Source organism: Rhipicephalus microplus, chromosome 1, assembly GCF_043290135.1.
Source record: "Rhipicephalus microplus isolate Deutch F79 chromosome 1, USDA_Rmic, whole genome shotgun sequence".
NCBI classification, from domain to species: domain Eukaryota; kingdom Metazoa; phylum Arthropoda; class Arachnida; order Ixodida; family Ixodidae; genus Rhipicephalus; species Rhipicephalus microplus.
This window is the reverse complement of record NC_134700.1, coordinates 33,167,156-33,181,907: the sequence shown is the minus strand read 5'-3', so window position 1 is coordinate 33,181,907 and position 14,752 is coordinate 33,167,156. Positions and strand designations below refer to the sequence as shown.

General features: G+C 47.9%; 1 protein-coding gene across 7 annotated transcripts in view; it reads left to right on the top strand.

Annotated features, from left to right (window-relative positions):
• The window catches only part of Nipped-A (Transcription-associated protein Nipped-A), a 991,444-nt gene that overhangs the window by 656,276 nt on the left and 320,416 nt on the right, over nt 1-14,752 (top strand). The window lies entirely within an intron of this gene.

Sequence of the window (14,752 nt, the reverse complement as noted above, 5' to 3'; positions counted from 1 at the left end):
GCTTACATATCGCACTTCTTTACTGCCATTCCTCCCTGTAGTTTTCGGCGCAGCTTGTTGGGACCGACGAGAAAAAAAAAAGAAAGCGGTTGAAGTGCGCAATAAACCCCTCAACTTGCTTTGAAATATTTCTGGCAGTGGATTTGCGAGGCATTAAGTTTTGATGATGAGGTCAATTAATGATTACTCAAAGAAGCATTTCATTGTTTATTTAAATTATCTCATCCAGTATGGATTATGACACTAATGTAGTGGCTCGTCATTAAAGGCAAAGCACTACGTGGGAGAGCCAGCTGGGGTTGGCTTGTGTTTTTAAAAGGAGAAACTGCAGCACCACCCGAGGCTTCCGAATCCACGCCGTTTGGAAAAATTATTGTATCAGCAAGCTCATTTCACAGTAGTGGACTGATTATTAAGTTATCTCTCTTGGAATGTTTACTGGCCCTATAACTTAAAATTTAGAAATTATGTCAATATTGCTCTGTGATGAGAAGTTTTGTTTGTATTGTTTCAAGTTAAGTTTATACTGTCATCTGATAAGCTTTGGATACTAGTATCTTGAAATTTCTAGACTTCATCTATCATTGTCAGCATTAACTGTGTTGCTATCTGACACCTGCAATCCCATTTGTACACAGAATAAAGCGTTCATCTAGGCTTGAAAGCTGCTTTGCATATTTAAAGCTCAGTTTGTCAATTATGCACCACCGTGAAACATTGTACATTTTATTCTACGCATCCAAAAGCTGCCAGTTGCACTCTTTGGGTCATCATAATATTTCACACAATGGTCGTCAAGTGTTCAATAGAAAACACTGATACACTACTATACATGCAGAAATGACCAATGACATATATGTGGGCAGTGTGTTCAAAAAAAGAAGTACCGTTAAAATGACAGTAATGCATCTTGAAGATCCGATAAATGAACAAAAGACTAAAAACCTAAAGACTAATATATGCCATAGAAATGACCAATCAAACTTATTCAAAAACTGGTAGCACTGGTAAGACTGTGTATCAGTCTGATATGAGACTGGTAGCACTGGTAAGAAAATGTATCAGACTGATATGAATGTCTATAAGAACTGGTAAGACTTTGTATCAGTCTGGTACAAGACTGGTACTACTTATAGGAAACTGTATCAGACTGATTCAGACCTCTATCAGAATTTTTGCTAGGGTTTGCATCGATTTCTTCCTTAGTTAGAGAATGCCTCTGCAAATTGTAGAGGACGCCACCTGTTGCTTCTAGTAACTGGGAGGTGGCACCCCCACTCTGTATAAAAGGCATCGGTGGGCATTAAACTGGGCTTTTTGCTGTTTGTGAACTACGCATTGTCGGGTCATTCTTTGCGGGCTTCACCGCCACTTTTGACTCGGCTAGCGGCGTCCACGCTACCCGGGCACGTTCATGGTGTCAGAAGTGGGATCCTGTGACAACCGTGCAACATGCAGGATAACCCAGCCGCCGCCTCCGCCGTGACCGCCAGCTTCACATTGCGAACTCCGCCGCAGTTCACTTTTGACAACCCAGCCCAATGGACGGCGTGACTTCAACAATTCGAGGATTACTCCTTCGTCTCAGGACTGTCCTCCGCCCCCAAAGAAACCAAGGTACGCACGCTCCTCTACTGTATGGGTCCCCAAGGTCGCGAGGTGCTTTCGTCTCTCATGTCAGACGCCGAGGCCTATCGCTCGTACTCCGGCGTGACAACAAGTCTTTCGGGATATTTTGTACACCCCGTCAACGAGGTATACGAGTCAAGCAGGTTCAAATCAAGGTAGGCGAGTCAGTCGACGCGTTTTTCACGGCGCTCCGAAATCTCGTGAAGAAGTGCAACTACGCTTTTCGGAAAATCGACGACAGGCTGATTCGGGACAGATTTATCGTAGGTTTGCTTGACTCTCGCTTGACCGACCAGCTCTGCCGCAATCCAAAGCTTACACTGGAGGAGGCGCTCATCCAAGCGCGTCAGTACGAAGACGCTGAAAATGAGAAATTGCGGCATCAGGGGACAGGCCTTGCACCAGACGCACTGAACGTCGACGCCGTTGCGAACAACCAGTACCGAATGGCCGACGCCCCAGCATGCGAAGCTGCCCGAAGTAAAAGTAACGTCTGTCGGCCTCCCGAGTACCGCGCCGGCCCGAAGTCGGCATGCGACTTTTGCGGCCACGCCCCTCATCCGCGATCTGAGTGCCCAGCATGGTGGGCCACATGCAACCAATGTCGCAAGAAGGGACATTCGCGGCTGTTTGCCGCTTGAATAATACTAGGCGTTTAAGCCAAATCCAGCTCTGCGCCGTGGATGCCTCGCAAACAGAACGCCGGCACGTTGTTGTTCATGTCAACGGACACCCCCTTCAATTCAAAGTGGATACTGGGGCGGACGTTTCGGTCGTACCTCCGAGCTTCGCCGGGTGCCCAGTAGACCTTGACAAACCCGATAATGAACGGTTGATGGGGCCGGGCCGCTGCCGCCTAAGGTTGCTTGAGACGTTTCCTGCTACCCTGTCGTGGCGAGGCCGGTCTGTATGCAAAACGTTGTACGTTGTAGCAGACATTGACTCTCCTCTGCTGGGGTACTCGGCGGTAGTGGACCTGAGAGTCGTCCAGTTTGTTGACACCGTGGAAGATGCGGAAGCTCCGAATAGGCCCCCAACGTCAGACAAGGCCGCAGCTTCGCTGTTCTCAGGCCTTGGCGAGATGCCTGAAGAATACCACATTCATATCAAGCCGGGAGCGATTCTATTTTCTCTCAGCGTTCCTAGGCGCATCCCTATTGCCCTCGAAGGCGTAGTCAAGAAGGACTTAGATGCCATGGAAAGGGACGCGGTCATCCAGGGAGTCACAGTGCCAACCCCGTGGTGAGCTGGTATTGTGCTGGTACCCAAAGCCGATGGCGAATACAGAATTTGTGTTGACCTCACGAAGTTGAACCAAGTAGTTCTTCGGGAGAGACACATTATGCCCACAGTGGACCAGGTACTTGGCCGTCTTGGCAATGCCGCGGTCTTCTCGAAACTTGATGCAAAATTGGGGTTTCATCAAGTAAGGCTATCGGAAAGCTGTCAGGAGCTGACTACCTTCATAACACCGTTTGGACGCTACTGCTACCGCCGCCTGCCCTTCGGTATCACGTCCGGTCCCGAAGTATTTCAGCGCAAAATGTCTCGGATTCTAGAGGGCCTGGAAGGGTGGGTGAACATGGTAGATGACATTCTAGTATTCGGCAGGAGCCGTTCCGAGCACGACAGCAGACTCCAAGCAGTCCTTCGCAAGTTAGAACAAGCGGTCATTACGTTGAATGCCTCGAAATGCTCCTTCGGGGTATCTTCCGTCAAGTTCCTTGGTGTAGTGGTGAGCGCCAGTGGCATCTTGGCTGACCCTGACAAGGTATCTGCTATTGTGAACATGAAGCCGCCGACAGATACGCATGGCGTTCGTCGTTTCGTGGGCATGCTGAACCACATTGGAAGATTTTTACCGGACAGCACAGAAATTTTTGTGTCTCTGGTCGTGGCAGCCCTTCCTTCAACCCTGGCCGTACGTCTTGAAGACTTCAGGTATCACCAAACTTCAGGCGGCGAGTGCTCAATGCTGAAAGCATACTGCATGAAAGGGTGGCCTCGACGAGACCGTCTGCCGCTCAACATGACGCGTTACTGGGACCACCGGGGAGACTTCACTGTATGCGAGAACATGCTGTTCATGGGCGGACGCCTAGTTGTGCCCGCAGCACTACGCAGAGACATCGTAAACCTGCTGCACGATGGTCACCAAGGCGTCAATCGGTGCTTGGCGGTGGCCCGAGGCTCTTTGTGGTGGCCCGGTCTCAACAGCCAGGTCAAAGCAGCCATAGAGAACTGCCCAGCATGTGCTTTTATATGCGTTCAACGCTGTAAACCCATGATTGCGACCGAGACACCATCAGCTCCGTGAGAAAGGGTGGCCAGTGACTTGTTTCATTTTGCTAATCAAGAGTTCCTGGTGGTTGTCGACTACCGTTCTCGGTACCCTAAGGTCCTCACACTCCGGTCCACTTCTGCAGGAGCCGTTATTTCTGCGATCAAGAGCACATTTGCCCGACACGGCATCCCGGTGACTGTTGTCAGCGACAATGGGCCACTGTTTTCCTGCAAAGCTTTTGAGGACTTTGGGAAGACATACAGTTTCACGCATGTCACGAGCAGTCCACGCTGCCCGCAGTCGAATGGCGAAGCAGAGCGCATGGTTTGCACGATCAAGGAGTTGTTTCTGAAGGCCACAGACCCGTTTCTGGCTCTGCTAGCATACCGTAACACTCCCGGTGTGTCTGGCTACAGCCCGGCCGAACTGCTCATGGGACGCTCTCTGCCAACTCGTGTGCCAGCCACGACTCAAAGCCTTGTTCCAGATTGGCCCCAGGTGAAGGAATTCAATGACAGAGATGCCGCCCAGAGACGAAGACAACAGAGAGACTACAATAACCGACACGCAGCGCATGACCTTCGTGCTCTCGACGATGGGGAGGAAGTCTGGCTGCGTGACATGCGGGCAAGGGCGACGGTCCTAAGCCCGGCTCAGAGACCCCGCTCGTACATCGTCCAGACGCCCAGTGGCATACTAGCGAGAACCCGCAGACACCTTGTCCCCTGCAGCGATCCTCAGTCGGCCCCCTCAGATGAGACGGGAATCCCTGCGGCCCCCGACATCGGCGTCGTCTCCCGGACCACAGCGGGCAGAAACCGGTAACGCATCGGACACTCCAGCTCCTGCACCTGCTGCAGGATCGCCAGGCCACTGTTACACACGATACGGCCAGCGCGTGGTGCCACCTCGGAGACTGAATTTGTGAGACGGCTGCAAGAACTGTTTCTTGGTGGTGCTCTTTTGGAACACTTGTGTTTGAGAGCTCCGGAAGGAGCGATGTAGAGGACGCCACCTGTTGCTTCTAGTAACTGAGAGGTGGCGCCCCCACTCTGTATAAAAGGCATCGGTGGGCATTAAACGAGGCTTTTTGCTGTTTGTGAACTACGCGTTGTCGGGTCATTCTTCGCGGGCTTCACGCCCACTTTTGGCTCGGCTAGCGGCGTCCGCGCTACCAGGGCACGTCACTACACAAATGAAGGGTCGACGGCCTTATGCACGCTATTGGCCCCAATGCAGACGAAATGCTGTGTCTGGCGATCTTAGCAACACTCGGTGTCACGCTCGATGGCACCGATTCAGAGCACGTGCTGGATCCGGCGATCTCGGACACCCTCAATGCATTTGCGACTCCAAGTACGCACGGTTTGTCGGATTCTGGACTGGTGGCAGCTGACAGCACAGTTTTGCCGTCGCAAGCATCTACGCACTGAGCACTTGCATCGGAAAGCGGAATTTCGATTCTTGTAGAAGCCGCATGATGCGTTTCCGAGCTCCAAACTAGCGCACAATCTTCGACTTCGTTGCGAGCATCATGCACAGCAACAAAAATAAAGGGCACAGAACTTGTGCGAAAAGAAGAAAAAGAAGAGAAACTGATCGAAAATAAAGCGCAAGGCAAAAAGTGGCTCGTAAGCAAACGTCTATCGAGGCGGGCGGAACAGAGATGCAACAGCGAGACGAGCGCGCCGGACGTGCCATTGCCAGGAGGGACCGCCCCCTCTTTCAGTGTAGTAGTTAATGATGGGCGCGCTTTCGCCTAAAAGATATAAATGAGCTGCTTTAGCCAAGCAGCGCTCTGCATTGCATTTTGGGGAAATGCCAATAGCATCTCAACCGGGCAGATGACGCCATTTTGAAAGGTGGCAAACGAAAGAAATAATTCACATTCAAAACAAGACCAAGATGGCGTGGGACGGCTGCATGGTCTCAGAATGGCGTGCGCTCGAAGTTTGGCTTGATTTTGGATTTTCTTGCGCATTTTGGGCGCTGCGGCGGCCTCAAAAATAGAATTTTTTTTTTTTCACTTTGTAGTTGAGTTAGGCGCTGATAATTACAGAATAGGTAGTTTATGTGACATACAACCCAACCATATGGTTTTTCAAAAACAGGCTTTTTCGCGATTTTTCTAATTTCAAGGGCCGCGTCCCCCTTGAGTTAGCGCTTTGCTTCTTTCGAGTAGATGCGATGGAAGCAACAGTACCTTCGATCAGTATTGGGGCACAACCTAACATCAGTGTCTCGCTACTGGTTGAAGGCAACATTTCTCCTTCATTCAGTAAATACAAATAATGAAGACGAAATAACAAAAGCATTCCCAAACCTTACCCCATTTCGCAACATTCACGCGATACCCCCACCACTCCATGGCGCATTTACTCGAGTCCACTTTCCCCTGTGAGAAGATGCGGGCTTTTTCTTTGTTCAGAACAGACGAGCTTTACAATTCTACTTGGTGGTCTGTAGATTTTGCTTGTTCAACGAGGCCAGTCGAAGCCTTGTGTCACTTTGTGTGCCATTTTTGTGTTGTTTAACTCTTTCCTTGAAATCGCCAATTTTGCCAATGTACTGGTTGTCACAACTGTGGCAGCCTATGGCAAAAAAAAAAAAAAAAGACCAAGCAAATTTCTGCTCGGCAAGTGGTTCTTCACATTGGCTGAAGCGTTTTTTAGCTTCCATGTTGGTGTATCCACTAATTTGATGTCTGTTGCTTCTTTATGTCACACAGCATGTATGACTTTCGAGCACTACTTTACTGACGTCTGTAAATTTATGCATGTTTGTATACTAATCCGCCGACAACATGGATTCCGTAGAGGTCACTCTGCAACTAACAGAACTGGTACATGAAATATCAAGCGCTCTTGATAACGGACTGGTAGTAGACGTGGTCTAACTTTCAAGAAAGCTTTTGATCTCGTTCCCCGCTCCCGGTTGACTGAAAAACTCGAATCGTATAACATAAATACATCAGTTATTAGACAGTTATAGCTTACCGCTAGCGTGATAATGGAGGTTAAGGAAATGGCGTTACTGTCTAGCAAACGATCGGGGAGGACAGCGTCTTATTGTTTAGTGGGATAGCGTTCGTGGTTTATGAGCCCCAGCTGGAATGGTTGCGCTACCTATCGCAGGGTTTGAGATGCAAGAACAGTGAAAAGGAAAAAAAACGAGAATGTCTGCCTGTGTCACCATGCAGAGCATATGTTCATTTTAAGTAATACAGTTAAACTTGAATATAACGAAATTGATGAAGTCTTGGAAAAATTTGTTATAAAGAGGATTTCGTTATATGCACGTTCGGTACAAAAATTCGGAAAATAAATGCACAAATTAAACGAGCGGTACTGAAGAAAAGATAACCCAGAGCATTTTCTTTACAGTAAAAAAAAACTGCATTATTGCGATAGCAAAACATGGATACACTCGGCGGGTTTTTTCCCGTCGCCACCATGTTCCGTAACAAGTCCAAATTGATAAGATGCGCCAGCGCATCGTAACTATTACGAGCGGGTAAAAGCATGCAAGCGCTGCTGAAGCAGAGATCAAATTAGTCGGCCCATTTCTATCACCTGGAAAGTGCATGAGATAACCCCGCGCGATAGAACTGTCATCGAATGCTCGAACAGAGTAAGCCACCTGTTTTGAATGAGCATGAAACAACACGGGGAGGGCGGGGGGAATCGATCGAGTAGCATTAATGAACTTGGATATTGAGAGCGGTAGCATTCGCTGGCACACTTGCTCTCTTGGCGAGTATCAGTGCGTTCTCAACGCAAAGTGACTGTGTGGAAAGAGCACTTCTTCCTGGAGAGACTGTATTTGCTCAGACCAGCATATTGTAGGAGTTCCGAGATATCCGATCCAAAGGAGTTGACTGCAGCCTTACTTCACATGCCATCACAATTTCTTGCTGTCGCGTTCATCGTATTGCATTCAACGCGCCATCGTGTTGCTAGAACTAATCAGCTAATTGCAAAAGCTACCAGTTTGTGATATCGCGGTGCAAGACGTAAGTGCGTGACGAGTCGACCTCCGAGTAACCATCGTCATCGTAGTCTCGGAGAGTTTGCATCAATGCCTGATCTGACATCCCCTCGGTGACGACGACATGGTTGTCCGAAATTAAGAAAAGTCACAGTTTCGCCACCAGAGCGAAGAAAAATAATGACTGCAATAGCAACAACTTTGAATGCAACGCTAAGAACGGCAAGCATATCGAAACGTGAAATGCGCTGCTCACGCATAAATGACACACAAAAACAATTCACAGGACGAGAGCAAACTAACAACGTTTACCACTCGACACTTAACGCGCTGTTTAGGCAAGAACGAGGCACGAAACGTAATCACAGGTACAGATATGAGTGTGAACTAACAAGTGCCCCAGCTGTTACTTCGTCGTGTTTGAAAAGCGCACTATTTTTGCAAACGGCGCCTGTCTAGTGAGCGAAGCAATCTTTGTGCGCCCGGCAACTAAACGCAATCGTTCCGGTCAAAGCCGAAGGCGCTATTTTCCTCGCCGTTGCATAAACGCGCACGCACAGGCGTCTAACCTCCCTTCCCCCCCCCTCCCCTTTATTCGCGGGGCAAAGCAGGCGTGGGAGATAAGCGCGTGATGGTGCATCCTGACAAGCTGGGTGCCGAGCGCGGATGGCTTTTTTTTTTAGTTTTCATATTGGATATATACAAATACAGTGAATGACAGTGGCGATGGCAATAAACCAGCCGGGACTCTCTGCATAAATGCTAGGGTAATAAAAAAATCAAAGCTGAACGTCGTCTGGGGCCACACCATGCATGCGCAGTGAAAGTATGCACGCACGAACTGCGTCAAAAACGAAAAGCGAACGACACACACAGACATAGATACCGGGGAAAACTACTCGGTGAAGCGCCCTCCATATGCAGGGCAGCCCCACATATGTGATGCTAACTAAAGCGTGGCACTGCCGACATGCAAAAGAAGTTTTTCGTTTTTATTTTTCTTTGGAGTGGGTGGGTGGGGGCACACTCACGCGTGCGCCCGCGGCGGCGAGAGCGGCAACAACGTCAGCTCGCGAGGTGCAGGTCCGCGTGCCCGCCTTGCGCTCATCCGCGTGCAACAACGAGCGCTTGATCTTGCCTGGTGCGCCGTTAGAGGCGAGGCAGCCGCGGAAGATGCATGTTCGTAACAAAACGCGAAGCGAAATTTTTAGATTGCCCGGGGGGGAAATTCGTTATATCAAGGTTGTCTCCCGCTGTTATTCTGTTACATGTGCTTTTATGGAGCAATGGCAGGGAATAGAAAAACTTCGTTATATCGAGGAATTCCTTGTATGGAGGTCCTTTGTAAGCAGGTTTAACTGTATTAAAGTAAATAAATATGACCCACACACCGACCGCGACAACATTTATGCTGCATGTTGCCGATAAGTTTACATCGATCCTGTAGTTAGGCTTATACACGTTCAAAATGAGAAGCAATTTCAAAAACTACGCCAATTTATCTGTAATATTCGGTAGTCGAAGCTAACTGAAGGCAAGCGAAGCCACCTTAAACAGTCGTTTGCTGTAGAGAAAGTGAATTTTTCAACAACTACACCAAATTCACTTCGAAGTGGGCGTCCGAGAGCGGCGCCATGTTTTACATACACCTACGCTGTGTGGGGTCTCGAACTGGCGAGCACAACGCCACGCTCTTGGAGTGAACGGACACAGAAGACGCGGTCGGTACAAACCAAACAACATACATAGATTTATTTAACTAATTTACAAGGACGATATTGTCCGCCGAATCGATACATCAATCGTGATGCAACACCCTAGACAACCTAACACACAATTTCCATACGCCCTGAAACATGACAAACACAATAACACGACAAACACACAATAACATACCCAAGGCGGCGTCGCGAACGCTTGACTTACCACATGGTCCCCAGGCGCGCAGGCCGCGGTACCACGCGCCGAGGACCCACGCTAGAGACAACCGTTCGCGGCAACCGCCACGCGCAGAAGAAAGCCGCTCAACTCTCGCCCACAACCAAGGCTTACCTCCGCCAGGGGTCACCGCCGGCGCCACACCATTATGATGATGACGATAGTGGTGGCCAACTCTCGCGAACACAACGCCATATACCGCTTGATGGTTGTCACACCGAAATGTGGCTTTTGGGTAAGACATGTGCGCCACGTAGCGCAAACAACCTTACAGGGCGTATCAGCACCCCCACAGCAATCATCGTAACGTTAAATCTGAAAGATAGCAAGCGTACAGTAAACGGTACAAGTAACAATTGTATCTGCGCGTGCGCACTTCGATTGCACTATCACTTCGATTGCACTATCACTTCGATTCCGCTTTCCCAGACAGGCTTCTCTGGAAAAACAAACCGTTATGGAGTGCGCTGTTACCGCTGCCGTGAATGACGGCACATAGCAAAAGAATGCACCGTATGCAGGCCTCCTGTGACGCAGGGAAACGTGTTTGCTGGTCGTTCATGAATGCAGGAGTGACCGAACCACTCTGCGCCACTCTGCGATCGCCACTCTGCGACGCGACATCAGACAACATTGACAAATTTTGGAATTCTGACATGCCTGTTATCCTACGTGTGGAGGATTGTCAGTAGTTGCTCGCGTCCACAAAACTAGCCGCATTGCCAAATTCGTTACGTTGGGTGCTAGATGTAGGGGGTTCATCCTATATTTGGCTGACGCAGAAGCCTAGCTAATGTTCCACCGCACACAGTGGTACCGTGCATAGTTGACATCCCCTATCGATAGCTAGTCTCATTGCAGCTACACGGGTTCGGGCGAGTAAGGCAACAGGCTAGGTCAACAACAACACTTTATTGCTAGGTGTTATTAAGCAATAGCGTGCAAATGTCACGAGGAGATAGTACAGAGACGAGTAGACGCTTACTCCTTGGTTGTTGACGTTCTCGGCTCGCAGTGGGTTGCGGGTTCGAACTCCTTCTTTCTTGGCTGGTGTCAGAGAGCGTGCGGCCTTCTGCACTCTAGTTTTGTCCACTGACCTGGTTTTTCTCTCCTTGACGAGAGCAAAAGCTTTTTTGCTGAGGGAGAGGAAACCCGTTCCGCATGCTGGAAAAGGGGAATCGCCGGGGGGGGGGGGGGGGGGGTGTTCCCGCAACTAGACTTTCGTGCTGCTGTAAAAATGGAAAGGGAGGCCGGGCGCACATGCTCCACAAGTTTTGCGGCTCAACAATCACTTATAATAATATAGTCACACTAGAGCAGCAAGCAAGCATATGCTCAATCGGATTATGACGGTACGCTGCGCTCAAACACAACGAGGAGGGCCTACAGACCAATGCTCAAAGTCATCACTAACCTTAACTTTGCTGACAGCGAGACCAAGCTAGAAATATGCCTCTTCTGCTCAAGCAACGATGCATATCGCTTGCCATATCTTCAGAACCGTGTATGGGCATTTTATGCATCGGCAGAGGACACCACAGTCAAGCTAGTGAGACCCCACAGCCAAGTATTGCTCAGAGCGGCGGCTAGCAAGCTTGAACATCGGCACTCAGAAATGCTAGACCAAGCATATTGCGAGCCGATTTTTTGTCATCGTAGCTACACATTTCGCACATTGTCATGGAACATGGGCACTAAGCACGTCACGGGCTTGCTTCACAGACTCTGCAGCCGAGCACTTCTTGTTCAAATAAAGTGATGCAATTTGCATGTGCTTGGAGCCACGCTTGGTATCGCTGCAAGCATCTATGAATGTTCTAAAACAATTAAAGGCTCGTAGATTAACGCTATCGTCAGCAGCTGCATGATGATCTGTTTGACAGGCCAAAGTAACAAAAGAAGCGTGTATAAAGCAGCGGTAGGAATGCTTATCTGCCCAACTGGTGTCGTTAAATAAACTGCAAAAAAAATTCCTGTGCCACCAATGTCTTGGCCATACCTATTTGTTATATGTAAAGAAGGCATAAGCTATCATGGTGCGAGCCATTTTCTGTCACAATAAACATTTCCCTATACAGTCGAGCTTACATATAACGGCCCTACCTAAAACAAACTTTTGCTTAAAATATATGATACCCACGTGACTAAGACCACAGGCGAGGTGCCCATAGATTTTTATTGTTTACCGCTGACCCTTCCTCCACAGCCCTTTATTTGTCGCTCTCACCGACCGTTTTCTTTATCTTTAACGCACCTGTACGAGTACTTTGAGCACCCCGCATCACCAGGGAAGGCCCTCGTTTTCTCATAGCCACCGATCTTTCGAAGACCGGTCGGCCAAACTAGGGGTTTTGATGCCTGGTGTTTTTTTGTTGGCGTCGCCGGTCTGGGGTGACCAGAGCATTTGCCATAACCGTTGACCGCCGACTGTACCCGATTGTCGTATCATTGCAGTGCACACGCTTGTGCTACCCAACGGGCTTTGATGATTCACGATTCGCTCTGTGTTTAAGACGTGTTCTCGCTCACTTCGCACTCGGCTCAGCATGCCCTGCGCATGTGTTCTGAAGCATAAAAATGACTTTTACATGAAACAAATCGTGAATTATCAAAGTCGGTCAGGCCGCACAAGTCCCCTCATGATTACGGAGTTAGACAAGGAGAGCAGAAAGGTGGGTCTTAAAATTAATCTGCAGAAAACGAAAGTAATGTACAACAACCTCGGCAAGGAGCAGCGCTTCGAGATAGATAATAATGTACTTGAAGTTGTAAAAGACTATGTCTACTTAGGGCAGGTAATAACCACGGAGCCTAACCACGAGATTGAAGTAACTAGAAGAATAAGAATGGGGTAGAGCACATTTCGCAAGCACTCTCAAATTATGACAGGTAGATTGCCACTATCCCTCAAGAGAAAGGTATATAACAGCTGTATCTTGTCGGTACTTAGCTACGGAGCAGAAACCTGGAGACTTACAAAGAGGGTTCAGCTTAAATTGAGGACGACGCAGCGAGCAATGGAAAGAAAAATAATAGGTGTAACCTCAAGAGACAAGAAAAGAGCAGAGTGGATTAGGGGACAAACGGGGGTTAAGGATATCATAGTTAAAATAAAGAAGAGGAAATGGACATGGGCCGGGCATGTAGCGCGTAGACAGGATAACCGCTGGTCATTAAGGCTAACTAACTGGATTCCCAGAGAAGGGAAGCGGGTTAGGGTGAGACAGAAGGTTAGGTGAGCAGATAAGATTAAGAAGTTTGCGGGTATAAATTGGCAGCAGCAAGCACAGGACCGGGTTAACTGGCCGAACATGGGAGAGGCCTTTGTCCTGCAGTGGACGTAGTCAAGCTGATGATGATGAAATGTAGCAGGTGGGTAATGTAATGTGCTCACCACAAAAGAAACCAACACTGTGCATTTTTTGAAACTCGCAAAAGGCAAGAGTAGGAGGATGAGAAACTGAAAAAGAAATGTTGCATGGAAGAAAAGGTCGCAATTTTAAGAAAGAAGAAAGAGAAACTAGAAGCCGCTCTGAGTAACTAACAGCTACAACAGACTTGTATGCCAAAAAGGTAGGGGCAACTAGCGACTTGACATGCATCATCAAGTCAAACACCCTTGGGAAGACTTGCCAAGACGAAGCAGCAGAAGACAGTGGACATTCATACGAAAATTCAGAAAAAGTGATTACTGGAATACTGAAAGAGATTATTTATGCCACTCCAAGGAACTTTGATCGAAAATTCTTGAGAAAGAAAACGTAATTGCAGCCATGTTTTTGATGTCTTCTCCAGCGATGTTACCAGTTTTTGATGAATTTTACCCGTTTTGATGATGAAATGCTTTCAAGCCTCCATCCTCTCCTGAAATATGTTAATTGGTTTTCTGACCGACAGTTGGTTCCTTGAAAATTTACAGACATAACCCTAAATGTCCTTGAAAGTCCTTAAATTTGTTCATGTAAACGAGCATGAACGCTGTTTAAATGCAGTTTTCTCAGTACTGAAATATGGAGAAAAAAAGGGGGGAGGCATGAAATCAGGCATCACGAAAAACACCAAGAACTATGATGGTATAACTATCATTTAAAGCGCACGAAAAACAGACATAAAGAGAGGACAAGCGCTTTCTCGCAACAAAACTGTTTATTAGAAAGGGCGGAATATATATACAGGCAACTGAAAAACACGACTCATGCATGTGCAGGCAAAAAAGTACATCAGTGGCACATCAAGAACACATGGTAAAAGAAAACAGATTATCTCGGAACATACTCAAGAAAACCGAACTCTTTATCGTGCAGCAAAACAGAAGGCTGGCTGACGCATTGATCCCCTCTTTTTCTTATGTGAAACGCTTCTGTCAACTCGCGAGTTAATTTATTATTTGACCGAAAAACCACTTCAGTATCCTGAAAAAGAGGGTGACAACCGCACTCTCTGCAATGAGCCGCAAGATGCGATGCACCTACAGATTTCAAGGAAGAATCGTGCTCTCTGAGACGAACATTGACGCATCTTCCCGACTGACCGATATACACTTTACCACAGCTAAAAGGAGTCATGTAAACAACGCCCATTGCGCACTCCACGAACTTTTTGCTGTGCTTTATGTGACATTGCGGAAACTCTTTGCGCATGCGTGAACAAATAGACTGTAGTTTGCCTTTGGCTGAGAAAAGCACATCGACTTTATATCTATTAGCTAATTGCTTAAGTTCATGTGAAGTCTTATGAAGGTAAGGAATCACTGATATCCTCCTATCCTTTCTGCTCTCTTCACGACGCTCCGAGTGATTCCCTTCAAATTTAAGTTTCTTAATCATGTTGTTACAAACTGACGTTATGACATCATTAGGATACCCTGCTTCTACTAGTTTCTTTACTTGACTATGAAAGCTCATTTTCATTCTG